At 42.1% G+C, this 26,939-nt stretch overlaps 1 protein-coding gene across 3 annotated transcripts in view; it reads right to left on the bottom strand.

The window, feature by feature from the left end:
- Nucleotides 1-1,199: 1,199 nt before the first annotated feature.
- The window catches only part of KCNA6 (potassium voltage-gated channel subfamily A member 6), a 43,889-nt gene continuing 18,149 nt past the window's right edge, over nucleotides 1,200-26,939 (bottom strand). The window contains exons 2-3 of one of the 3 annotated variants that reach the window (XM_055315627.1): nucleotides 25,232-25,366; nucleotides 1,200-2,587 (exon numbers count right to left, since the gene is read on the bottom strand). The gene's annotated coding sequence lies outside the window, so the exon portion shown is untranslated. Of the gene's footprint in view, nucleotides 2,588-21,845; nucleotides 22,013-25,231; nucleotides 25,367-26,939 lie in introns of all 3 variants that reach the window. The other 2 variants (XM_055315626.1, XM_055315624.1) reach the window with 2 other exon arrangements.

Genomic DNA, 26,939 nt, shown 5'->3' with positions numbered 1-26,939 from the left:
TGGACAACCTCTCTTTACTGCTCTGTAGTCATAGACTTGAGTGGCAGTCTCCTGGTCCGAGGGCATTCTGCTACGGGTGTTGTCACTTGGCTGAGAAGCAGGCTGCTCTACTGTTGTTGAGCAGGGAGTAGTGAATAAAATCAGGGAATGGGTGTGTGGAGTGGGGAGATGGAGAGACTGAGAATGTAGAACGGAGGCTCAAACATAACCCATCCCAGAAATGGGGTCAGGAAGAGAGCCTGGGAGGAATGACAACAGCCACAGCTCTCCCCTGGCTTCCTGAAGAGGAGCTGAAGTGGGGCAGATGCACAACTTGCTTCCCTGGATGAGGGTCATCCCACCAGCCAGCTTCTGGGAGTGGGCCACCGGACCTCCAGCAGCAGCCAGAAAGGGTGGTTCAGCCTCCATGCCTTCGCTTTCTTCCACACACCCCTCAAGCCCCCAACCCTAGAGTCATCCTTGCTTCTCTCTTTCTCTCACACCTCACATCCAATTCCTTCTGTCATAACCCCCACTGCTGACAGTGGTCCAATCTGTCACCAGCTCACCCTGAGACTATTCCAACAACCTTCTAACTTGTAAAATCTGTTAAAATTCTATTACTTTTCTTCCCAGAACCGTGGGGGGAGGTCTTTCTTCCAACTCAGAATATAAGCAAAGTCCTTTCAGGAGCCTGAGAGGCCCTGTCTGGTTGGCCACCCAGCTATTTCAGGCTTCATGTCCTGATCCTCTCCTGCTTGCTCGCTGTCCTCTAGCCACAGTGGAGGACACACTGGCCTTCCTACTGTTCCTAGAGCATGCCAGGGATGCTCCCCGCCTCAGGGTCTTTGTATTTGCTGTTCCCTCTATCTAAAATGTTTCCTCCAGGTACCTTCCTGGTTCACCTTTTGTTCTCCCTCCACTCTTTACTAACATTACCTTCTAGGTCAGGCTTTCCTTGTCTTCCCTATGTTAAACTGATCTCCAACCCCACCCACCACTGTATTCCATAGCTCCCTTTCTTGATTTCTCTCTATTACCTTTATACTCATCTAGCAAACAATATACTTTAGTTATTTATTGTATCCATTGCCTGTGCCCCTGCACCAGAACATACCCTTCATAAGGACATGGATTTTTGTTGATTGATTTTATTCATTAGCCTGACACACAGACACCCAAGGAACACTCCCTAAATGAAGGAACAAAGGGTAGACACAGGTTGGTAAATAGACCTTCACAAGAAATGTCAGTTATAGGGTTTCTCTACTAAGAAGAGATGCCTAGGAGGGAAAAGGATGTGTGCACGTGTGTGTGTGTGCATGTTTTGCATACATGTGTGTGTGTTGCAGAGTGGCTTGACAATTCCCTCACTTGTAATAAATAATGTGTGAGTTCTTGATGATTCTTATATAAGCAGTTTAACTTTATGTCTTAACAAGAGTCAACACCTCATTCATTCACCCATGTCCTTACTCATTCACCAGACATATTATGAGTGATAATCGTGTGTCAGGTACTGTGCTAGACATTAAGTGGGCACATGGCTAAGATTATGGTCCCCTACATAGAGACTTCCAGTGTGGTAATGAAGGCCCACATTTAGCACATATCTAGGAGGGTCCAGGCATTATAGCAAATTGTAACCCCTAGACGTACTTCATTAGGAAAGTAAAGCCTGGGGGGGGGCGGGAATCAGCCTCATCACTTGGAAGAATAACAAGCAGGTACAATTTCCCCCTCCAGTGCACCTAGAAGGAAGCTGGAGAGAGAGATAGGCAGGCAGGAAGGAAAGACCTTCCAGAAGTAGTCTCTCTCTCCATCCTCTGAAAAAGCCTAGGAGTGAAAAGCTGTCTGTGACAAGAGCAATGTGGGTCACATACCAGAAAGAAGTCCTTCCTGCTCCTAGGAGACCCTGCAATGGCATCATCTGAGGCCTGGGAAAGCCATGGGAAATATAGCTCTGACCCTGACATTTGCCCGCTGGCATGTGTACAGAAGAGGCAAACAACTCCTAGAGAATGGGTTGCCTTCTTGGAGAATGTTGCCTGTCCATGGTGAGGTCAATGCAGAGGGTATTCAAGCACCTTTTCTGATCATCTGTGGGTGGCACCTGGAAAGGTACCCAAGTGCTCTGACACCCTGGATACCCACCTGCTTTTGTCACAAGTGCCTGACTTGTCTGCTTAACTTAGCTGTTGATGTCTTCATGCAGCAAAACACACGGCCTCTGAGACTTTGCCATATATTTATTTGTTAGTCTTCATGGTCACCCATTTCCTGGGTGGTCTGTAGCACAGCCATGCACTTTCTGGCATCCTTTGACCCTGACCTCCCCATACCTGGTCTCTTTTGCCCATACCACCACCTATCACCTTCACCCCCACAGCCTCACCCCAACATCCTGAGCCCCATCTTTAATGTTGGTGGGTGTGGTTTCAGCTTTTTCTATTCTGGTGACTGCTTGTGGGAGGCTACTGGAGAGATGTCAGGCCGCATGATCCAAGGAGGGGGTCTTGTCTTCCTGAGAAGTTGGGGTCCAGGCCCTCTCTGTCCAGCCACTACCAGAAATGTATGTGTAGGTCTCCTTGCTGTGCCAGCCTTTTCCCTGCCAGGGAAAATCAGAACAAAAGGAAGTATAGTTAGGGATATGAGGGTAAGCTGCATGACCAACAGCACCAAGAAACCTGGGAACAATCTCCAGCCTTTTTTCAGTTCCTCTGGCATGCCAATGGTGGTCCCTCACCTGGCCCCTATTTCTGGGCTCTCTGGTTCACTCAAACCATACCTCCCACCCCATAAACCCCCCAAGGGTCCCTGCAACCCATCAGCCACTGCTGAGCACTCTGAACCTAAAGCCACTCCTGCAAAAGTTGTTTTTAAATGCTGTGTCACTAATTCTCTAACTTCAATGGAATCAAGTCCAAGCAATGTGTTCAGCCCCTAGGCCCTATAAAGTGAAGCCTCATACAGTCTACTCAACTGGGATCCCTTTTTCTTAATGCCCTATACCATCAACCTTGGTCCCAGGGGCTTATCTTGGGCTCTTTGTATACACTGGGCATATCTCTCCCTCCATGAAAGAATTCTGGCTTCTGTCTAGATCCTCCCTTGCCCAGGCCATGGGATGCTCTTGTTTCTCCTTGCCTGGGCCCACTGCGGTCCCACCACCTCATGAGCCTCTCTGGCCATCCCAACATGATTGATCACTCTCTTCCCTGATATCCTGAGGCCTTTGAGGCCTGCCCCATACCACACATGTACATTGTTTTCTATTGGAAAGTGTGAGATCCACAGCCCACAGTCTTATGTTCAAGGCCTGCCTCTATCATGCCCAGGGCAAAGAAAACTAGACCCCTCGCTTCTCCTGATGTGAGGTGCATGTGTTTGTGATCACAAAGTACTTCAAGAGCACACCAGAGTTTGGCTAAACACAAACAAACCAACAACTTCTTGCAACTTCTGTCTCTGCATGTGTAAAATGAGAATGACCATGGACAGACCATGGTCAGATAAATCAGTTCCAAGCTTCTTAGAGCAACCACAGGGACCTAGTGAAACTGCTTTGGAAAAGATACATTACCAAAATGCCAGTAGATATTGGTCCTGTGTAGTAACTCCCTGTAGAATGAAAAGATTTAGTATTTATAATTTCAGCTATTGGGGAACAAGCCCCAAGTTTCATAATATGGAGTTACTGTAATTTAGTAAAGCACAAATGTGATGCAAAAGTATCCTGCAAGCCTGGTGTTCTGGGGGCAGCAACTCACCTCATGGCTAAGTGTTGGGGGCCATGTGACATTGGACCCACAAGACCAGCAGCAACATACTTTCCAGTGGGGACATTTGTGTGGTAACCTCTGCCAAGGGGTTGAAAACATTTGTTTCTTTGTGAAATTCTAATGGTCATCAAGTGAAAGATAATACTTTAGCAAATTATAAAAATGGGTTTTTTTTTTGTTATTTCAGAAGAGAACAGAAAACTTCTTTAAAATTATTTATTTACTTTTAAGTAGTGTCTACACCTAACATAGGGCTTGAACTCACAACCCGGAGATCAAACGTTGCACACTCCACTGAGCCAGCCAGGGTACCCTAAGAACAGAAGACTTCTTGTTCTCACAGACTGATGATTGGGAAAAAGCCTGTATAAGCACTTTTGCATTCAAATTTGGGGTTGTGTCAGGTGTCTGGATACAATTTCCAGAGGCCAAGGGTCTGTATTAGGCTCACTTCTTATGATATGAATATAAACTATACACAGTGGCCTTTACCCCAAGGCTGCCCTTATAGCTTCTACAACTCTTCATGTATTCTCAGGGAATTCACTACACTTTACACATCAGCCTCCCCTTTCCCCCAAAAAAATCATTGAAAAATCATCTGACCTAGCGTTAAAAATGGCAGATTAAAAATATGGGAATTTTTGTTGTTGTTGTTGTTGCTGCCTCCTGAAACCCTACTAAAATACCTGTGAGGGAAATTTTTAAAGGGGGCAGGGAGATAAAGTTATAAAGACAAATAAGTCAGGACAGTGGATCAAATATAAGTAAAAGCTAATTTGTAGCTGACGAGAACCCATTGGAGGAACAACCATTGGAGAAACTGAGGAGAAGAGCAGGATTTAAAATTGAGTGCCTATAGATGAGGGTCAATGAGATGTGGAGATTTGCTCCCAGGGAGTCAATGAAGGCTTGGGACTTGGCAGCACCCAATATCTTAGAAACATAATCAAGGGGGAAGTCTAAAAAGTGGCTACAGTTAGGCATATCTATCTAGGTCTCCTCCTCAGCCCCACAAAGCTACTTACCCACCTAAAACCCCATCAAAGAAAAGCTTGAGAAGAAACTAAACCAGAAAGGCCTGGATTCAAGGTCAGCTGGTCTTAAGTAAGGCAGAAGGCATGTACTGAAAGTAGAAAGGGTTATATGTGGCATGAGTGTCTACATGCTCAGTGTGAAAAGTCTGCCACCTTCCCTGCCTTGCTCCAACAGACAACTGGAGAACTTCCTGGAGAAACTTAGGGAATCCAAGAGAAAATGCCTCTAGACATCAATTCCTAGAAGTCCCCAACAAGATGGCTTAGTCTCCACTACATTGCCTTGCCATGAGCTCACCACTCAACAAGCCTCCATAGCATAGCCCTTTCACACCTTACTCTTGAAAATAAACAGTTACTCTCAAGTTACAAGTATCTGAGGAAAGACTTGAGCAGACCAAAAAGACAAATGACAAATTCAGAGGAAACAGAAAATGCCAGAAGCAAAGAAAAAAAGATCGGAAACCCTCACTTAAATATTTTATCCTCAAAACAAGAATAGGTTGCTATAAGGAAGGAGGCATCAAAGAAGAAGAAAATAATTCTAGGAAATTGAAAGTATAATAGTTGTTAAAAAAATTCAACTCAGTGAATGTAAAGATCTAATTGGCTTTGTTAAGTAATTCATGAATCAGGCACCGTCTCATCTTATAAGTAAAGGGGAGCTCTGAGTAGTTAAGAAATGGAAATGGAAGGTCTTTATAGGAAAAGGTAGGGCAAGAATGTTATTAGAGAAAGAAAAGAAAAAAAAGAAAAGAAAGGGAGAAAGAAGAAAGAAAAAGAAAGGAAGGAAGGAAGAAAGAAAGAAAGAGAAAAGAAAGAAAGAAAGAAAGAAAGAAAGAAAGAAAGAAAGAAAGAAGAAGAAGAAGAAGAAGAAGAAGAAGAAGAAGAAGAAAGGAAAGAAGGAAGGAAGGAAGGAAGGAAGGAAGGAAGGAAGGAAGGAAGGAAGGAAGGAAGGAGAAGGAAGGAGAGGGAGGAAGAGGAGGGAGGGAGGGAGGAAGGAAGGAAGGAAGGGAGGATTGTTTCAGTTAAGATCCCTTCTCCTGAGGGGAAGAGCAGGGAGTCCTATCATGCAGATTACCTTATCTTCCTTTGGGAGATAGAGAGGGCCCAGATGACAGATTGTCTCTGTCATATCTTCTTGATGCTGACCAGAATATTCTAGATTGATTGGTTTAACATTCCACTCTTGGAGAGGTTGCCCAGAGGGAAGTGACTCCACCTCTGACCTGATTTCCTCTTTAACACAGCCGAAATAAAACTTAAATAGGTCTAGAAAATAAAGCTGAGGAATTCTCCCAGAAAGTAGAAAAAAAAGTATAAAGACAGAAAGTAAAGTAAGTGTGATACTGTGATTTATAAGAAATATATATTTTGGTCTTTGTCATGGTTCCTGGTTCACAGTTGCCAAATCCCATGTAATTTCCTAAATGATTAGAGCAATAGGGGCATCTATTGTTATAATATTTGGCTCTTGTCCTTAGTTTCTGAAATAGCTTCAGAACCATAAAGGTGAAATGGGTACAGGCCTCTTTGAACCACATCTGAGTTTAAGTGAATATAGCAACTTTTGGAAAGCCCCTAAGAATGGGGGGCTGGTTGCCAGGGAAACCAACCCAAATTAGAGGGTTGGAGCTTTCCATCTCATCTCCCTCCTCCCTCTACACCACCCAGAGACCTCCTGGGAGAATGGAAGGCTGGAGGTTAAACAGATCAGCAATGGAAATGATTTATTCCCTCATTGTATGTAATGAGGCTTCACAAAACCCCAAAAGGACATGGTTCTGAGAACATGCAGGTTGATGAACATGTAAAAGTGCTGGAAAATGGCGCCCCTGAGAGGACAGGGAAGCTCCATGCCCTTTCCCCAATCATGCTCTATGCATCTCTTCCATCTGACTGTCTTGAGTTACATCCTTTTATAATAAGGTGGCAACCTAGCAAGTAAACAGTTTTCCTGAGTTCTTGAGCTGCTCTAACAAGTTAATTGAACCAAAAGAGGAGATTATAGGACTCCTCAATTTATAGCAAGTCTTTAGAAGGACAGGTAACAACCTGGACTTTCTATTGATGTCTAAAGTGGAAAAGAGAACAGTCTCGTGGGACTGATTCTTTAACTGTGTGGGATCTGATAATGTCTCCAGGTAGATAGTGTCAGAATTGATTTGAATTGCAGAACCCAGCCAGTGTCCACAGAATCTGAAAATAGCTCCTTTTTAACCATCCCCCACAAACATACATGTTGTGGCCAGTGGTGCTGTGAGTGTAATATAAGAGTAGAGGACACACACAAGTGATTTTTCCTTAGAATAAAGAAATGTAAGAACCAAGTAGGAGATCCGAAGTCAGTTAATAGGAGTTCTGAAAAAAGAGAACAGTCAAAACCAGAGTAGAAGAAAATAATCAAGGAAATATTTCAAGAAAATCTTCAAGAACTGAAAAATGGGCATTTTCAGACCATGAATGCCCACTGAACACCCATGAAAATGAATAAAAATATACCTACATCAAGGCACAGCTTGATGAAATTTAGGAACTGGGACAGTATCAGATTCTACCAAAAGCAACGCTAGAAGCTAGAAGACAATGGAGGTGATTTTCAACCTAAAATGCTATAATTATTCAATCAGGATAGTAGGATATCTGTATTGCTGGTGGGAAGTTTAATAAGTCCCATTCTCCTTTTGGGCATCAAATAGTATTGAGTATATAGAAAAGTAAGTAATAGAAAAGAAGATATTTAGTAGCTATGGAGAAAAATAAAAAGTACAAGAAGGGAAATGTAGTTAGCTCACTACTTGGCTCAACAAGAAATAATATTTAAAATCATATAAAATAAAAGAACATACTAAACTCATAAATGTCAAGCACTTAGATTGAGAAGGTGTGTGTCTATTGTGAAGAGTAATGTAGATGGTGTAAGAAAGAAAAATCCTTATCATCCATAATAGGAAGTTTGTTTTTCCAAGACTTAAAAAATTGGTGTAGGAGGGGGAAGAATGTAAGTGCATTATTGAGAAATACAGTCTAGACATGCAAATTTAGAATAAAGAGCTAAAGAATTGAAAGAGATTTTCTTCTGAAGAGTACATGATAGGGATGGGGAGACATGGGGACAGAGACTGTTAATTTTGATTCTAAGCATTATTGAAACAACTTATCTTTTAAAGCCTACACTAATATTTATTTATAAAAATAAATAATACCTGAAAATTTCCTTAGCCTGAAAGACACGAGTCTCCAGATTGAAGAGCCAGTTCTAGGGTTGTAAAATATAGCAAAACAAACAAAAAAGATGGACACTCAGTTAAATATGAATTTCAGAGAAATAGTAATCTTTCAGTAAAAGTATGCCTCAAATATTGCAAAATTTACTTGTAGATTATCAGAAATTCAAAAGTAATAAGTATCCTCTATTTTATTGAGTTCTTGAGGTCCAATACATGCATACTAAGGTACATAGCATGACACTAAAAAACACTGGGGATAAAGAAAAGATGTTAACCTCCAGAGGAGAAAAAAACGTCACAGGCAAAGACATCAGAAAAGCATTGACTTCTCATGGCAAGATTGGAAATTTGGAGACAGTGGAACAATGCCTTCAAAATTCTGAAGAAAAAACAATTCCATTCTGGAATCTTTTATCCATACAATCATTAATCAAGCCTGAGACTTGAATAAAGGCATTTTTAGGCATACAAATGTTCAAAACGGTGCCTACCTCCTACTAGAGGATCTGCCCCCACAAAAGAAAAGAAAAGAAAAGAAAAGAAAAGAAAAGAAAAGATACAAGGCAAGAAAGAAGAAAGCATGGACTCCAGGAAGACAGAGACCCAATGTTAAGAGAGAAGGGAGATGAATTCCCAGGAATTCCCACTCTCTGCTATGCTGGGGCAGAGAGACAACAGGCAAGATTGGAGTGAGAGAATGGAAGATTACAGGGTAAAAAAAGGAACTGACAGAGAGCCTGATGTATTTGGTCACATAGAAAATGATCAGTAGACAGGTTTTCCACCTCTGTTGGAGAGTTTGGAGAGAATCATAAATACATGCACAGAAAATTAAGCAGGTAAAGAAAATGCAATTATTAATGACATGTTTACAAGAGATTAAATGAACATTATCATAATATACTGTTTGGAAATGCAGAAAATAATACTTAGTGATAATGATGTAAACACTAAACAGTGATTTAAACAAAAAATTATGCTGGAGGCAGAGAACGTGGGCATAAGATGTCATGAGACAAGAGGTAATCACTCAGAGTAAGAGTCAAAGTCCTGAAAGTAGCCCACAAGGCCCTACACAATCTATGTTGTCCACGTTACAGCTCTAATCTTACCCCTATTGTTCTACCCTCATTCACTTTCCTCCAACAAAAAGGGCCTCTTTGCTATTCTGTTCTTCAGGTATACCATATGTCCTTCTAGCTCGGGTTTTGCACTTGCTGTTCCCTTTGCTTAGAAGGTCCTTTTCCTACACATCCTCAGTGCTTCTCCCTGCCATCCTTCAGGTCTTTGCTCAGATGCCATCTTTTCTTGTAAGGTTCTTTCACTCTTATTTAACATTACATTTCTTCCTTAGCATTCCCTACATCATCACGGAACCTTATTTTTCTCCATATTATTCATAACCATTCTATATAGAGCACCACCTCTAAATAATGAGATGGTTAGACTGGTATTTTATTTAAACGTTTGCTTATTCTCTCCATTGCAGTGAAAGCCCCATGAGAGCAGTGTGTTTTGTTCACTACAGGTATTCATGATTTGTTCACTAAGGTATCCATGCCGAGAACACTGGCACACAGCAAGAGCTTTACAAATATTTGTTAAATGAAAAAAAAGAACTCAAGATATATTAATTTAAGCATTTATGGAGAAAAATAAAAGTAAATACCAGAAACAAACTGTTAAAATTATTGAATGTGGTTGCATCTGAGGACTCCGATTTGTGGTAAAGAGAGAAGCAGGGCTAGCTGGTTTTCCCCAGAAGCCTTATAGCATTATTTGGCTTTATAAACCGTGTACCTGTATTACTCTTAAAAAAATTAAAATTATTTTTAAATATGCTCATTGTCTTCATCCCCTACACATATTCCTAAATTATATTTCAATTTGATATCAGATGGAAATGACTATGGGATTCCCTACCCTTTGTATTATTAATCCTAGAAGCCATCCTCTTCCTCTCCTCCATCTCTTTCTCTCTAACCAATGCCTCTAATCCATCCCCATGTCCTGAAGCTCTCACCTCCTTTATGGCCCTCTGATTCATTCACCTTCTACCTCCATCACTACTGCCCTAGTCCCATCTTCTACCTGGATGTTGCATAAGTTTTGTAATAGTCCCCTACATCCATTCAGTCCATCCACCCTATTCCACTGTGGCCAGACAGATATTTTCAAATACAAATCTGATCATATCACTCCATTGCAACTTGCTTTAAATATGCTCATGGTGTCCTACTGTTCTTCCACTAAAGATAAATCTCTTAACCCTCTGCCTTGCTTGTTTGCCTTTTCTCTTGCCACCCCAGTCTCTCATGCTCATCTTTTTTTCCACCACAGAATCTTTGCACATGCTGTCACCTCTTCCTGGAATGCTGTTTCTCGAACTTTTTCCTGTTTGCCTTCTGCTCATCATTCAAATATCAGCTACAATGTCATTAAGTCAAATCCCCATATTTTAGGCTCTTTTTTTAAAGATTTTATTTATTTATTTATTCATGAGAGACACATACACACAGAGATGCAGAGACACAGGCAGAGGGAGAAGCAGGCTCCACGCAAGGAGCCCGATGTGGAACTTGATCCCAGGTCTCCAGGATCACACCCTGGGCTGCAGGCGGCACTAAACCACTGCGCCACCGGGGCTGCCCTATTTTAGGCTCTTATATGTGGATATCTGTACTTGTCACAGTTGCAGTTTTACATTTGGGCTTACTGAATTAGTATCTGCATCTCCACCATCAACACACACATGCACACATGTACACGTGCATGCACACATACTTACAGGCTCTTGACTAAAGAAGGAAATCTTCTTTTGTTGTTGTTATATCCCCACTGCCTAGTACATAGTAGAAATTCAATACATATGTACTGAATCTGTTGAAACACTGACTTTTACTACTACAACAACCATTATGTATTGCTTGGGTTTGAATAACATTTATCCGTCAGTCTTATCCCAGTCTTATCTCTATCCTAAAATTCTAGGACTTGGAGACTGCATGCTTTTTTTGAAGGCCTGTTACTCACTCCTCTCTAAACTTCCAGTTCTCACCTGTACACATAATTTCTAGAAATGTTCATTGACATAATATGTGCAAAAGATTATGTGTTGTATGGGGTTTTTACCCTGGAGAGATTACATATTATAAAACCTTTCCTTACACCTTACTTTTAGATATGGTCATTCATGATACATTTCTATCACTTCACATATGATCTTTAAATGTGTTCTCTTCCTTCACAATTCAATACAGTTTCAGTTGGATGAAATCCAGTAAACATCTGATTAAAGCTAAAGATTCAGCACTTTAGGCAAACATAATGATTTTTATCTTGTCTCAACCAGTGAAGTTTAACACCTGTGTTTTGTGCCAATACCAAATTATGTGCCAATGCCTTTACTATACAAGAAAGATGGGGACATTGGCTAGTTGACAGGGTCACCATAAGAATGACCATTAGTCAACTAGTGCACAAAATTCCAAATCCAGCATAGGACAGGGCACTTGGTGGGTGGCAGCAAAGGGGGTGGGGGAGTCTAAATCTGAACACCTAATGTTGATCACCACTTGTTTATAATTCCTTTGCAAGTAGAGACCAATCTGGTAATCCAACATTCACTTAACCCTTTGCTGAATAAAACAAATTTAAATTAACCTACTTTTTTCTGACTATTCAGAACTGTATGAGAAGCCAAAAATTCTTTAGTTCCTTCTAGAGAATAAGACTACCATGTTGTCTTCCTTTAAATTAATTTCCCATTAGACATAAGCTAAAATAGTCATGGTGAATCCCAAGTTTCTTATGTCTGCAATATAATATAACTGAGCAATACTAAACTCGAGAATTCCCCCATGAAGTTATTTTTAAAAGACCCCTTCCTTTCCACCTAAAATCAGTCTCTGGAAATAGCTAGCAGGAATCACCCTCCAAATGGCCTCCCCTCCCCAGAGCTTGGCCATACCACATCAGCAGGAAAAGGTTGGGACAGAATCTGGACGATCCTGCCTCTTCCTGGACCCAGTGTGAGCCAATGACTATCTCAATTTCTTCTCCACACTTGCAGCTTTCATCACTGTTTTCAGAGTTAGGCTCAACAGTTATTCCCCAAGCATTCTGACATCTCTGTGAATGATGTGGAATTTGGCATTCCTTGTAACCTTGAGCTTGATAAAAATTTTTGGTCCTCTGGGGGCAAATCACCAAAACCCTGGACATTCCCAGAAAGGTAGAGAAATGGCACGGAACAAGTTTAGGGCTATGGTTTATGCTTCAGACAACTATAATGAAACTGTCAGGACACTCTCATGGCTTAGTGTTCACCATTATCTTTAAGAGCATGTATGTACCTTAGAGTCACCAATGAAATGCCAATTAAACAAGGTACTATTTAATACCCATCAAGTCAATAGCCCAACTAGAGTATTCAATGTGAAAGCAGATGCCATAAACATTCTCATACAGAGCTGGTGATTTCTTCTATCTGTTTCTCTCTTATTTCTATAACCACCTCTTAACATTTTCCAAGATGGAAATAACATTTTCTGATCCTAAAAATATACCCTCATTCACTTGCTTCAACAAGAAGGGCCTACAGAAAACTATAAAAGAGAAACTGAAAATCACACATATACTTTCTACACAGAAAAAAAAAAACACACATTGATTTTGGAATGCTACAGAGATCATCTTAGCCCAGCTATTCTTGTTCATCTAATAAATGAAACAAGAATTGAAGCTGCATCACACTGTGAGAATATAAGATAATATTTTCATATCATACCGGTAGCTATGACCATTACTGTTATTATATACTTCTAGTAGATGAAGATAGATGATAGATAGATAGATAGATAGATAGATAGATAGATAGATAGATGATAGTGCACACTTTATGTTTCCACAAGATGGTCTTCGTGTGCCAAAAAACATTATTTGGAAGATACATTGCTTCAATAAATAGTTATTCAATTTATTAAGGTTGCACATTTTTCAGTGAAGTTATTCTTTAAGTTTTTGAATTCAAATGACAAATTTTGTTATTCTATTTATAAGCAAAGGTTGCCTGCTTTGTTTTTCAAGATCCTGAATTCCTCAAGAGGCTTTGAAAGCAATAATAAGAGGAGAACACCTTTAGGGTGTCTGTTATGGACTGAATATTTGTGTCCTCCCAGTACCCATATGCTGAAGCCCTAATACACAATGTAGCTATATTTGGGGATGGGGCTTCCTAAGGAAGTAATTAATGCAAGCTTAAATGAGGCCATAGGGGTTGGACCCAGGTCCCATAGGATGGGTGTCCTAGAAAAAGGAATAGACCCTGACTCTCCCTCTCCCTCTGTGTGTGTGTGTGTGTGTGTGAGAGAGAGAGAGAGAGAGAGAGAGAGAGAGAGAGAGAGAGAGAGAGAGAGAATAGAGGAAAGGTCATATGAGAGCCCAGTGTAAAAGTAGTGGTCAGCAAACTAGGAGAGAGATCTCACCACAAACCAAACCTGCTGGCATCTGATCATGGACTTCTAGCCTCCAGAACTGTAAGAATATGAAATTCTGTTGTTCGAGCCACCCAGCATGTGCTATTTCCTTACAGCAGCCCTAGCAGCTAATTCAATATGAGAAGCAGAGACTCCTCCTTTACATCTGGTGGGGGGAAAAAGGGTTAGAAGTCAACCATAAGAAAAGACCTTTGGCCCAGGGCGCGATCCTGGAGACCCAGGATCGAATCCCACATCGGGCTCCCGGTGCATGGAGCCTGCTTCTCCCTCTGCCTGTGTCTCTGCCTCTCTCTCTCTCTCTCTCTGTGTGTGTGACTATCATAAATAAATAAAAAAAAAAAAGAAGAAGTCAACCATAAGAAAAGAGCAGGAATCCACATGCTACTAGATGGTTGCATCCCTGGACACTGCCAGACTTTGGAGGGAATGGTTGTTGAGCACACAAGGTGGCCAGACCTGAGGTGTGGGGTTCCCAGCCTGACAATGAGGCTGCAGAGCCACTACTGGATTTGTGAACTGAGATTTATACCCAGTCTTAGAGTTGCCAGATTGAGCAAATAAAAATACAGGATCCTTTCTTCCTCTAGGGAAAGAAAATTTATTGTGCTTCTCTTTGTATTTCCAGGGCTTCATACACTGCCTAGACCTTCAGTAGACTCAGTGATGCTGCTAAATTAATTAAAATAACCCTCAAATGTTAAAAAAAAAAAAGGATCCCAGTTAAATTTGAATCTCAGATGATTTTGCAGTATTTGGGATATTCTTTTTTTTCCTCTTTAAATGTTTTTCTTTTTTAAACTAAAAAGAAAACAGGGCAGCTCCGGTGGCGCAAAAAAAACAAACAAAAAACTGTTCACTCATTTGGAATATTCTTATATGAAAAATTATTCACTGTTTATTTGGAATTCAAATTAATTGGATAAATTATTTTATCTGGGAATGCTACCCAGTGCAGGCATGGCTTTCTGGAGGGCATTTTAGTAATTCATGTCAAAGCCTTTAAACGTAAGTATTAGCACAACAATTCAACTTCTAGGAATTAGTCACAGGAAATCACTAGATAATAAATATACAGGTAAGGATATTTCATCAGTGTTTGCTCATAATCATGAAAAATTAAGGCAAGAGTGGTTGAACAGTTGTATTTTTGTTCAAATGTATGCGATCTTAAAGTTGTAACTTTTAAAATCTATATTTATTAGAATGAAAAGATGTCCAGAACATATTGTTAAATTTAAAAGAATAATAAAGTATTTTTAAGTTTGATTTTATTTTTAACTATTTGTCGCAAGACACCATCTCTCACCCACACATACATGAAAAACATCTGGAATATTTATACCAAAATATTGACAGGAGCTATCTTTGGCTTATGAGATTATTGGTGACTTACTTTGTTCTATATCCCTTTGTGCATATATTATCTTAATAATCAGAATGAAACAATAATTATATTACAATTTTGAAAAAAGTACCAGCAACTTTTTAAGAAAGAGGTATGCAAAAGCACTGATAATTCTATAATCTTGAAATTTGAAGCAAGGAATTCATGTATGGATTCAGTAATTACTTACCTAAAGTCAGGGATGTGATCCTTATCATGTTTTAGTGTAGATTTATCTAAGTTATGACATCTTCCTCTGGCTAAAAGAACCACAGAAACACCTGGATATGGTAGATATTTGCTATTGTTGTTCATTTTGTTTGGGATTGAGGGAGTTATTTTTTTCTCTACCTACCATCTATTTTGTCCCTTCTTCTTGTTACAGAGCACCAGTTTTCCTTCGGGAAAATTACCTCCAGATCCCATGCTTTAGGTCCACATGCTTTAGGTCAAACTGACTCCAGCCTTAGAGCATGTGATCCTGATACGTCCAATCAGAACATGCCATTCCCCTGGCCTAATAATTTGTTCAGATAAGAGAATGAGATAGAATTCTGATCAATGAAAATCAGATTGTGGATTTTGTCAGGTCAAGAGAAATACTCTTTTTATTGGACTAGAACACAGAAGAATATGTGCCTAGGGTTACGAGCCATCTTACTGCCATTAGAAGCCAACATGGACAGCAAAATTACATCAAGAGAGACAAACAAAATTTACCTCCTGGATCACATGGTACCTAAAGCTCAGTTTAAGCCAAATTCTTTAAAAGAATTTTATCAGTTTCAAGTAATGTAGTAAGCACATTAGACTTATTGTGAATTTTCCAGCAAAAGCTCTGGTTAATTTGATTGATATGAGGATAAAATGAATTGAATCTACTGGTACTAGTTGTAAACACTGTTTACAAGTCTGAGTAAAATTTCATTGGTGTCTAAAAAAAAATAAATAAATAAAATAAAATAAAATAAAATAAAATAAAATAAAATAAAATAAAATAAAATAAATTTCATTGGTGTCAATACCCCAAGGAGAAGCATTGCCAGGCATCCTGTATATTACAGGATATGTCCCATATTTAATGATTTTTGTCCTGCTTCTTGTATTGGTTTTCTCAGGGCACCCTAAATGTCCTGTATTTGGCATTTTTCAATAAATTACAAAAACTCAGCAGTTGGGGTTTTTATCAAACTTCTGGGTATGGGTATTTTTATTTGCTAAATGTGGTGGCCCTACTGAAGAGGAGTCATTCACTCTCTACACCTTGCCATGTTTCACCCTGCTCTTATCGTAGCTCTGCCAACTTAGCCCAATTTTGGCTAAAGTTATATGAGTTAATGAATTTTTGTTTTTTGAATAAGATGGTTTGAGCCATATTTTTAGTCTCTTGTAACCAAAAGAAAACTAACGGAACCCAATTAATTGCAGAACCACCACCACCTAATCTGTATAGCCTAATTATAGTGATAGCTACCTTTGACATTAATCAATTACTGAGTGTATTCAGGACATTTTAAATATGCTATCTCATGAATCAGCCTACTCATCCTTTGAGATAGACATTATTTTCTATATTTCACAGATAAGGAAACTGACTTTCTGTGAGTTGAAATAATTCTCCCCAAATCACGCAGCCCGGTACATGGAACCAGTATACCAAAACATCAAGTCTGTATTCTTCTACTGAACCACACTACCTTCCAGTCCAGACTTGAAATTCTCAATTCTGGTTTTACACCACAGAGAGAATTCTTCCATTGGTTCACTGCTGGTTGAAGTAAAATAACCACCAGAAAGCCCACTTCCCACGAATAGCTCTGACTTGAAGCCAAGCACCTAAAAAGTGGCTGAACAGAGCCTTGGTTTAAAGTGGGTGCAGGAAGCCCCCTGAGAATGACTATTTTCTCTAATTTCCAAGCAAGGATTATTATCTGAAAGCAAGTTTTTGGCTCACTTGAGTAGTGTCAAGTTAATCAAGGTCAGACCCATTGTTTAAATTAACCAAATAACTGCAGATTTTCCACTGTTTATGGATACTACCTAAAACTGTACAAGCTGGACATGAACTATGTAAAGGCAGACCGAAGAATAATCACCAGATTTCCAATGAATCATTGCAGTTTCCTGCAAATACATAATAATACATAAAAACTAAATGACTCCTGCACGTTTACCTGTGATATGACATTCTATGTGCAATTCATCTTGTTTTTGTTACTTTCACAGTAACTCTGAAACTGAGATACAGCAGAGAGGTGCTCTGCTCAAAGTCAAGCAGCAGGTCAACAGCAAATAGATAAGACCACAAACAAATAAGACCCCAAAGAAACAAATGAAAAAAATAGCAAGTGTCTACTATATCCACGTATCCAAGTGTTTCTCTGGCTCTTTTAGCAAGAGAAAGATGTCATGGCTTAGATAAATCGACACTAAAATGCAATGAGGAACATGGCTATGACTTCAAGTAAGGAATTCCTGAATCCACACATGGACTCCTTGCTTCAGACTTCAAGATTATAGAATTAGCGATGCTCTTGACAAATAGGTTTAATTAGAAACAAACCGAAACTCTTTGTCGGACAGTCTCCACCCCTCCAGGCTTCTCTAGAAGCCTCTGCACCTGCCTTTGCTGCCCAGGGGAAGCTACAATAGCACTGCGCTGATCACACAGCGATGCTGCCAATGAGTATTGTAGGTGCTATGGTGCTATCCATGGAGGGCAGAAGGTGAGGACAGCAGCAGCACTTCCCAGACCTCTGATGGCTTTTCAAGTACAGCCCAAATGAACATGATAATGATGGTCCAAGTGACTCCAAAAGATGAGACACACCTATTTGTCAAACATCTCCCCTTAGCTATTTGCTGGTGGCTCTATTTATTTTATGGAGGAGGTTCTAGGAACAAAAGAAATACTGTTCCTTACCACCCCATCCGAACAGGCCAGAGAGAGCTTCTCAGGCTCCTGGAGAGGGTGAAGGGGAGACCAGTATGGCCAGAAGAGATGTAATTTGTGACATTCTGCCCCCTGAGGTCTGTGGAATGATGACAACCACTCCCATCCCACTTCTGCTCCTTGCCTTCCCAGTGGGTCTGCACATTTTCTACTAGTAAGAAACTCTCAGAGGGGAATTTTCTGAAGCCTGGCACAGCAAAACCCCAAATACAAAGGTTCTTTTCAAATCCACCTCTGAAAACATAGACTTGGCCAACACGCACATGAGAAAATGCTCTGCATCACTTGCCATCAGGGAAATACAAATCAAAACCACAATGAGATACCACCTCACACCAGTGAGAATGGGGAAAATCAACAAGGCAGGAAACCACAAATGATGGAGAAGATGCGGAGAAAAGGGAACCCTCTTGCACTGTTGGTGGGAATGTGAACTGGTGCAGCCACTCTGGAAAACTGTGTGGAGGTTCCTCAAAGAGTTAAAAATAGACCTGCCCTACGACCCAGCAATTGCACTGTTGGGGATTTACCCCAAAGATGCAGATGCAATGAAACGCCGGGACACCTGCACCCCGGTGTTTATAGTAGCAATGTCCACAATAGCCAAACTGTGGAAGGAGCCTCGGTGTCCATCAAAAGATGAATGGATAAAGAAGATGTGGTTTATGTATACAATGGAGTATTACTCAGCCATTAAAAATGACAAATACCCACCATTTGCTTCAATGTGGATGGAACTGGAGGGTATCATGCTGAGTGAAATGAGTCAATCGGAGAAGGACAAACATTATATGTTCTCATTCATTTGGGGAACATAAATAATAGTGAAAGGGAATAGAAGGGAAGGGAGAAGAAATGGGTAGGAAATATCAGAAAGGGAGACAGAACATAAAGACTCCTAACTCTGGGAAACAAACTAGGGGTGGTGGAAGGGGAGGAGGGCAGGGCATGGGGGTGAATGGGTGACGGGCACTGAGGGGGGCACTTGACAGGATGAGCACTGGGTGTTATTCTGTATGTTGGCAAATTGAACACCAATAAAAAATAAATTTATTATTAAAAAAAACAAATCCACCTCTGAACTGCACACTTAGCCCATCCATCCATGAGCTCTGGGCACATGCTCAGTAAGTGACTATAATCTCTTCTAGACTAGATTCCTGTAGGAACCTTCCATCCATGGCACACCAAGGCTGTGCCTTGAGAGAGGTTTGCCTTCCTACAGGCAGATGATTTAAAAGCAGTAATAAAACTAACCAAAAGTCAGACTGCTTTTTTTTTTTCCATTTGCAAAATCAGATTTTAATTATTGCATCTCTGCTATGAAACACTGCAAAAGTGTCCATGTATTCCCAAAGAATTGAGTGTGTAATATTAGTAACACTTTTGGAACAAAGTTTATCACATTTTCTTTTATGCCACAAATACCCTACTGATTGCTTTTTACTTCATCTGTGTCAGACTGTCCTGACTCGAGTGGACTCGGGTCCCCACCAGTAGTCTCTTTACCATTGCTGCTTCTACTCCAGCCAAAGAGATCCCTCCAAAACGGGATCAGAGCCTGCTATGCCTCTGACCTAAAACTCTTGCTTGCTCCCCTTCACTGCCTTCAGAATGAATTCAACTTCTACTTGCTTTGTGACTCTTCACAGTCTGAGTCCAACTCAGACCACATTCTGAGTCCAGCCCCCCCATGCTCTTTTATCCCCCCATGTGACCCACACCCCCAGTTCCTTGGACACATCATCCCTTTCTCAGGGTCTGTGCCTCTCGTCAATCCATTCCTCCTATTAAGAATTTTCTTTTGATATTGAAAACTCTGACTCCTCCTACAAGGTTGGCTGACGTGTCCACTTCCCTGGGACACTTTCCCCAGGAAAAATTCATGGCCCTTCCTACCTACTCAGAGTGCCTGCTGCATGACTCCACAGCAGCACTTCTATAGTTTTCCCCATATGGCCTCTAAGGAAGGCTATATTCCTAATCACAAGGGTAGAGCCCAAAACATTTGTTGGGCTGCATTTTACTAGTTAACAGAGTTGCTACGCCTTAAATCAGCCTGCATAACCAACCCACCTTTCAGTTCCTGGCTCCTTGGGTCAAAACAGGCTACTTTCCTTTCCATCCATGTGACCCTCAGTCTCTGAAACTAGCTGAGAAAGTAGGCTTACATCCACCTTGGAGTCTTGCTCTTTCCCTCCTTCCTGCAAGTGACCCTCAAAAAGCTTGTTCCAAGGTAGATCGGAATAAATACCCCACACACACATTTGTCTGTGGTCTCAACAGTGTTTCAATTTGGCCTGCTACTCCAGAGTTGCAGGTAACTGGGTACTACTATGGATAATAATAAAGTTGTATCTTGATTCCTACACTTCTCTTTGCACTTCACTCCCTTAGTCAGAAAGCAGTGATGATGAGTGAAGAACACCAGGGCAGGATCTAGGCCCTCATGAATACCCTGAAGGCCTGACCCCCAGTGTCTACCACTCATTACACTGTACTACAGTCGGTTGCTTACATGTGTCTGACATCTCTTATAATCTCCCTCCTAAAAACATTAACGTTCTGCTCACCTTTGATTCTCCAGATCCTAACACATGCAGGCTTAATATAAATGCATATTAGAATGACAGCCTTGCTGGATAGAGTATTCTTAGTTGCATATTTTTCCCATTTAGCATGTTGAATATATCATGCCAATCATTTTTAGCCTGCCAGGTCGCTGTGGACAGGTCTGTTACCAGCCTTTTTGTGTCTACCCTTGTAAGTTAAGGACCTCTTGTCCTGAGCTGCTCTCAGGATTTTCTCTTTATAATGTGCAAGTTTCACTATAATATGTTGAGGTGTTGACCTATTTTTGTTGATTTTGAGGAGAATTCACTGTGCCTTACGAACTTGAATGCCTGTTTCCTTTCCCAGATTAGGGTAGTTCTCAGCTATAATTTCTTCAAATAAACCTTCCATCTTTTTTTCCCCACTCTTCATCCTGGGACTCTTATAATATGAATATTATTTTACTTTGTGAAATCACTGAGTTCCTTAAGTTTATTGTCGTGATCTATTTATTTTCTTTCACTCTTCTTTTCAGCATCCTTGTTTCCCATCACTTTATCCTCTATATCACTAATTCACTCTTCTGATTCCTTGATCCTCATTTTATGGCTTCCACTTGGGACTGCATCTTAGTAATAGCATTTTTATTTCAGTCCAACTGGATTTTAGTTCTTTTATCTCTATAACAAGGGATTCTCTAGTGTCTTTTATGCTTTGTTTCAAGCCCAGCTACTATCTTCATAATCATTGTTTTATTTATTTTTTTGAAAGATTTTATTTACTTATTCATGAGAGACACACACACACAGAGAGAGAGGCAGAAACACAGGCAGGAGAAGTAGGCTCCTTGGAGGGAGCCCAATGTGGGACTAGATCTTGGGACTCCAGGATCATGCCCTGGGCTGAAGGCAGGCACTCAACCAGGTGCCCCTAATCATTGTTTTAAATTCTAGTTCAGACATCTTACTACATGTTGATGAAATCCCTGGCAGTGAGTACTACCTCCTCTTCTTTGTTTTGGGGTGAGTTTCTCCATCTTATTATTTTTGCCCAGAAAAGAAAAGAAGAAAGAAAAAGGAAAAAAACCAACAAGAAGCAAAACAAAACAAAGCAAAAACTAGGTGTGTTTTGGTCTGTGTGTTAAAAGAAACTAAATCCCAAAATATGAAAGAAAGAAAGAAAGAAAGAAGAAAGAAGAAGAAAGAAAGAAAGAAAGAAAGAAAGAAAGAAAGAAAGAAAGAAAGAAAAATGCATATGGCACAAAATACTCTATAAGTTGCCTCCTCCACTCCCTGCTGATTCCTGGCCCAGCTGTCATCCCTCACCCCTGATTCTTTTCTCTCAGAACCCCAATTTTGTTCAGATTTCTAGAAGTCAAGCACTTCAAAGAAGTTGGGGCCCTCTCCAGCCCTATGTTGAACAATCTTACCCATTTTTAACAAAATTGATTAGGATGAGCATGTGTCCTAAGTGTGGCCTAAGAGAGGTTGGTGGGAGACACCTGGAGGTTTCCTTATTCTTAGAAAGGTTTGTCCTTTCCTGCCTTTGGACTCTGTGGTATGAGGGCATGGTGCTTGGAAATGTTGCTTCAGCCATCTGTAAGAAAGAGAGGGGAGAGAAGCAAGTCTCAGGGAATGGAATCCTCTGAGCCCTAACATGGCAATGGCAGTCTGATTGCCAAAATGGTTCAAATTCTCCATTCTACCCTTTGCAATATGACTTTGAAGCTCCTTCCACCACCAGAAGGCAAAGTCTATTTCCCCATTACTTAGGTCTGGACTGGCCTAGTGAATTGTTTTAGCCAACAGTATGAGAGAGAGAGAATCTTAAGCAGGTCCCATGTCCAGCACAGAGCCCAATCTCACAACCCTGAGATCATGACCTGAGCCAAAATCATGGGTCAGATGCTTAAACAACTGAGCCACCCAGGCACCCCAAGACACATTTTTTTAAAGATTTATTTATTTTAGAGAGAAAGATAAAGTGAGCAGGGGGAGGGACAGAAGGAGAGGGAGAGAAAAAAATCCTCAAGCAGTCTCCACTGAGCATGGAGCTCAATGTAGGGCTCAATCCCAGGCCCCTGAGATCATAATCTGAGCCAAAATCAAAAGTTGGATGTTTAACTGACTGAGCCACCCAGGCACCCCCAAGGCATCTATTTTTTTAAGTAGGCTGTCAACCCTTTGAGGTAAAGAACTCGTACTATATGTATCTGTAGAGAGGACTAGAATCTGAAAATGTACATATCAATACGAGGTAACCTCCACTAAATGCAATATGAGCAGACCAGTCCATATGAAGACTTCATGAAGGAAGCTGAATATGAACTGGGTAGTCTTTGAAGGAGGTTTAGGATTGAGAGAGATGAGAATTCACGGGGAGGTGGAGAGAGGCTCTTCTCTGGCCCTGGTGAGTTGGGCATTCCATGGGTATTTGTTCTGGGAAGAGGTGAATGACCAGGAGTCAAGCTCAGAAATGGTGATTTAAGGTATAAAGGACACAACAAGAAAAGAGCAGCTTTCTCTTGCAAGCCCAGCAAAAGTTCTTTCTGTGAGGTCACAAGGCATAGCTGTCAGGAGGTATAAGCCAGTGTTCTCCCTAGCCATTCTCAAAAGTGTTTCAAAAGGCACATTGTCTCAGGGGTCAACAGGCCGATGCCCAGGGTCTCAGAAATGACCAGGCCTGAGGAGTCTCTTTCTACAAGCTGTGCTCCTATACTCTTCACATGCTCTGACTCAGTGAGCCCCCTGCCAGCTTGGGAGGTGGGGGAGGGGGTCATAGAGCAGTCCTTTAATAAAGATTAGATCACAGCTGAACGGATTTCACAAGCCTAAAAGAGAGTAACAGTGAGGTACCTGTTTCTTTCAAATCACCAGGTTTACCACCTCCCTCTCTACATCTGAGTTGCCCCAAGCCTGAGAGGAATGATCAGGGCCCCAGGCTCTGTCAGGGCCATCCCCCTTGGGGTCTGAAGAAAAGGTTAAGGAAAGCCCCCTGTTCTCCCAACTGCAAGCATGAAGGCGTTAAATAATTCTGAAAACAAACCAGCTACAGAATTAGAGCACAGGGAAAGAGGAAACTATTATGTATTTTGGCCAAGAAGCCTTCTTTCTTTTATCAAGCAATGATTATGTGCTAAGCAGATCTTATCTGCAATATTTCTCTGAAATAAGTATAATGATTCCCATTTTACAGTTAAGATATCAGCCTCAAGAGAGTGAGAAATGTGCCCACAGTCAAAGCCAAAGCTTTTGAGTGGGAAAGGCAGGATTCAGACCTAGGTCAGTACGATGCTGAAGTCTGTGGGCTCCCCACGAAGTCCCCATGCCAGGCCTGGCTACTAGGATTTTTTCAAAGTCTGAGTGGAACACAAGCTTTCACAGGGGATTAGTTGTAGAGGCATCACTTAGTCAAGAGAGTAAGTGAGTTAACACTTTGGACTTCAAACCAGTTCTGTAATAAAGTAGCCATAACAGCCATGTGGCCTTGGCCCAATCACCTGATTTCCCAGGGCCTCAATTTTTTTTCATTATACAGTGAAAAAGTGAATCTGGATAATAGATGAGACCCTCTAGCTCCTATGGCTAGGAGGTGTTCCATCTCTTCCATAGAGAGGCTAGCCCAGACTGATCGGACCCAACTGAGAGTTTCTAGGAAAGAGGTTCAGACTGGTTCAAAGTCAACCCTCCTCCAATCCACCAAAATCAGGACTTCAAAAGTATTGATTTAGCTGTTGGAGGCTCAGTCTTGTGGATGACAGGGCAGTTAAAGGGGCAACTGTAAACGACCCTTGGACATGCTTAACAACCATCTATGCCACAACATCCAACCAGAACAGTGAAGATTCACCAAGCCAGTCTCTCTTGACCATGGGAAACTTCACCACTGCTTCCCTTGCTTTGAGAAAGGAGAGCTTGTCCATCCACCCCTTTCCCCTCCTTCCAGATCCTCTGATGGGGCAGAAAAGCCACATACGGTTGTTGTACATAAGAGAAGGGGCCAGGGACACCTGGGTAGCTCAGCAGTTGAGCATCTGCTTTCAGTTCAGATCAGGACCCTGGGGCCCTGGGGATTGAGTCCCCCATCCGGTTTCCTGCAGGGAGCCTGCTTCTCCCTCAGCCTGTGTCTCTGCCTCTCTTTCTGTGTCTCTCATGAATAAATAAATAAAAATCTTTAAAGAGAGAGAGAGAGAGAGAGACAGAGGAAAGGAGAGGTAAGGAGAGGAGGAGAGGAGAGGAGAGGAGAGGAGAGGAGAGGAGAGGAGAGGAGAGGAGAGGAGAGGAGAGGAGAGGAGAGGAGAGAGGGTCATCCCTGCTAGCTGAGAATGTGCCTTTCCTGAAAGTCAGTCCTGGGGGATCAAATGTCATTGAGGATGTTGACTGACCTTCCACACCAACCCCCCAAATCAGCTAACACCCGCAGTGGGCAGGCCCTAACAGAGGGAAAGACAAGACTGCTGCAGGAATCTGCGGGGTGGCAGCTGCCTCTCAGTCACAAGGCTGCTGAATAGGTAAGGGAAGGGAATCTGGCCCAGGGCAGATTTACACGCAGCTCTGCTGCCCGCACTGCTGCGAAGGCAAAGCCCCACCTCCTCCCCGCCCCCGCGCCCAGCAGCGCTCGCAGGGATTGAGGCTGCAGGAGCCTGACACCGAGAGCCTGCAGTCGCTGGGAGCCGCTCCAGGACACAGCCTGTGCGAGGGAAAAGGTTTGAACAAGAAGAGTAAAGGAAAGCGAGAGTCCTTGGTTTGTGTCAGGAGAGTTTGAGCCAATAGTGGGTTGCTGGGTGGAGGACCGTGGAGGAGCGTGTGCGGTTACCTGGTTATGTTCCTCTCTCCCTGCTCCACCTTGCTGAGCTCCAATCAGCCAGATGTCCAGAGTGGGGACTCACCACTGCAAGGGCCGCCAGTCCTCAGAACAGTCTCACAGGAAGGACTCAGGTGGGCTTTAAGGCTGTGGGGGTGCAGGTGGGGGGGCCAATGGAAGGGTGGGTAGGTGTAAAGGAGAGAAATTTGGGGGGTGAGTGTGAGAATTCAGGATGGGAGGTGACAGCTGGGGAGAAGGGAATGTATCCCCAGGCAGTTGCTGGTGGATGGGGCTTCCCTGCTCCTGTCATGCACTGTGCTTTCTGCAGAGGGCCAGCAGTGAAGGGCTAGAATGGAGGCTGAGGTCAGGGTGCTGTGGGTGACTGGCACTGTCCAGGTCCCCAGGCTTCTGTCTCTCAGAGCCATTATCTAACTGTTCAGCAGGGAGGGGAGGAAATCATAACTACACATTTCACAAGGAGGCTCTCTAGGAAGGAAGAGCGGCTGCAAAGAAAGGATGTGGGTGAGAATGAACAGAAAGAGCCTTCCCAGCATCCATACTACAAGGCAGCTGATGGAAGCTAAGATGACTTGATCCTAGGAGATCTTAAGGGGAGGGGAGGCTGCCCCCTCCCAGAGGGCCTGGCAGGACTGGCCTGGGCTGGGCAGAGAACAGGTGCTGCTGAATGAGGGAGAAGCTGTGCAACCTTGGGCAACTTAATCAACGTCTCTGGACCAGGATCAATCATAAAAATGCCTGCTCTGCTGACTTTAGTGGATTGTTGTGATGTTCAATTGTGGAAAAGGTTTGTAAAATGTGAAGTGCACTTAAATGTAAAGGCATAAAATTATTCTTGCCAGAATTTCTTAGACTAGTGGTTCCCAACTCCAGCTGCACATGAAAGTCTCTTGAGAAGCTTTTTTTAAAATGCTGCACCAGGACTCCATCCCAGATAAATTATTCAAGTTGGAGATGGAGAGGGAACAAGACAGCAGAGGGAGAAGGAAGTGGTATTTTTTTAAAAAGTGTCTCCATGGTTCTGAAGCCCTATGAAGGCTGAGACCCACTGCCTAAGATTTCACAAACCTCCTGAAGGTAACTGCTTGGAGCACACGTCGCAGCTTCTCCCAGATTTACTAAGTCAGAAGCCCAAGGAGCCCCACAATCTCACTATTGAGCAAGCAGTAAAAGCAGCATGGACATGTTGTCGCAGTGATGAGTCTGTCAATGACCTCTTTCCCCACAGGATGGATGATCATACCCAGCAATGCTCTTGACAATGTGGGCGTAGTTGCTTGGGAAGGGGAGGTGCCCTTCAGATAATAAGTGCAGACATGTGCTTTTGGGATGGGGTTGTGCCAGATAGCCACATCCAATCCCAGCCCTGCTGCACCGAGATGACAGTCCAATTATCAAATGACAAATTCCCCAACCAAGGAGCCTGAGAACCTTAAGATAAAAAGGAAACCATGATGTTATCTATAGCTAATAGCAGAGATGGCCCGTGTCTTATTGTTTTGTCAATAGATTGCTTGGGCTTTCTTGTTTCACACTCTCTCTGCGTGCTCCATTCCATTCCAAAGATTCTATAAGCACACACACATATGTGCCCATTCACACCCACTCACATGTGAGACCCCAACCTCATCAGGCACTCAAATGGGCAGATGAAGAGGATTCAAGGAGCCAGTGAACTCCTACCAGGCAGCCATGTTACCTG

The sequence above is a fragment of the Nyctereutes procyonoides genome, unplaced genomic scaffold (assembly GCF_905146905.1).
Source record: "Nyctereutes procyonoides isolate TBG_1078 unplaced genomic scaffold, NYPRO_anot_genome, whole genome shotgun sequence".
In the NCBI taxonomy this organism is placed as follows: Eukaryota; Metazoa; Chordata; class Mammalia; order Carnivora; family Canidae; genus Nyctereutes; species Nyctereutes procyonoides.
The sequence above is the reverse complement of the archived record's forward strand: the minus strand, read 5'-3'. Positions and strand labels throughout refer to the sequence as shown.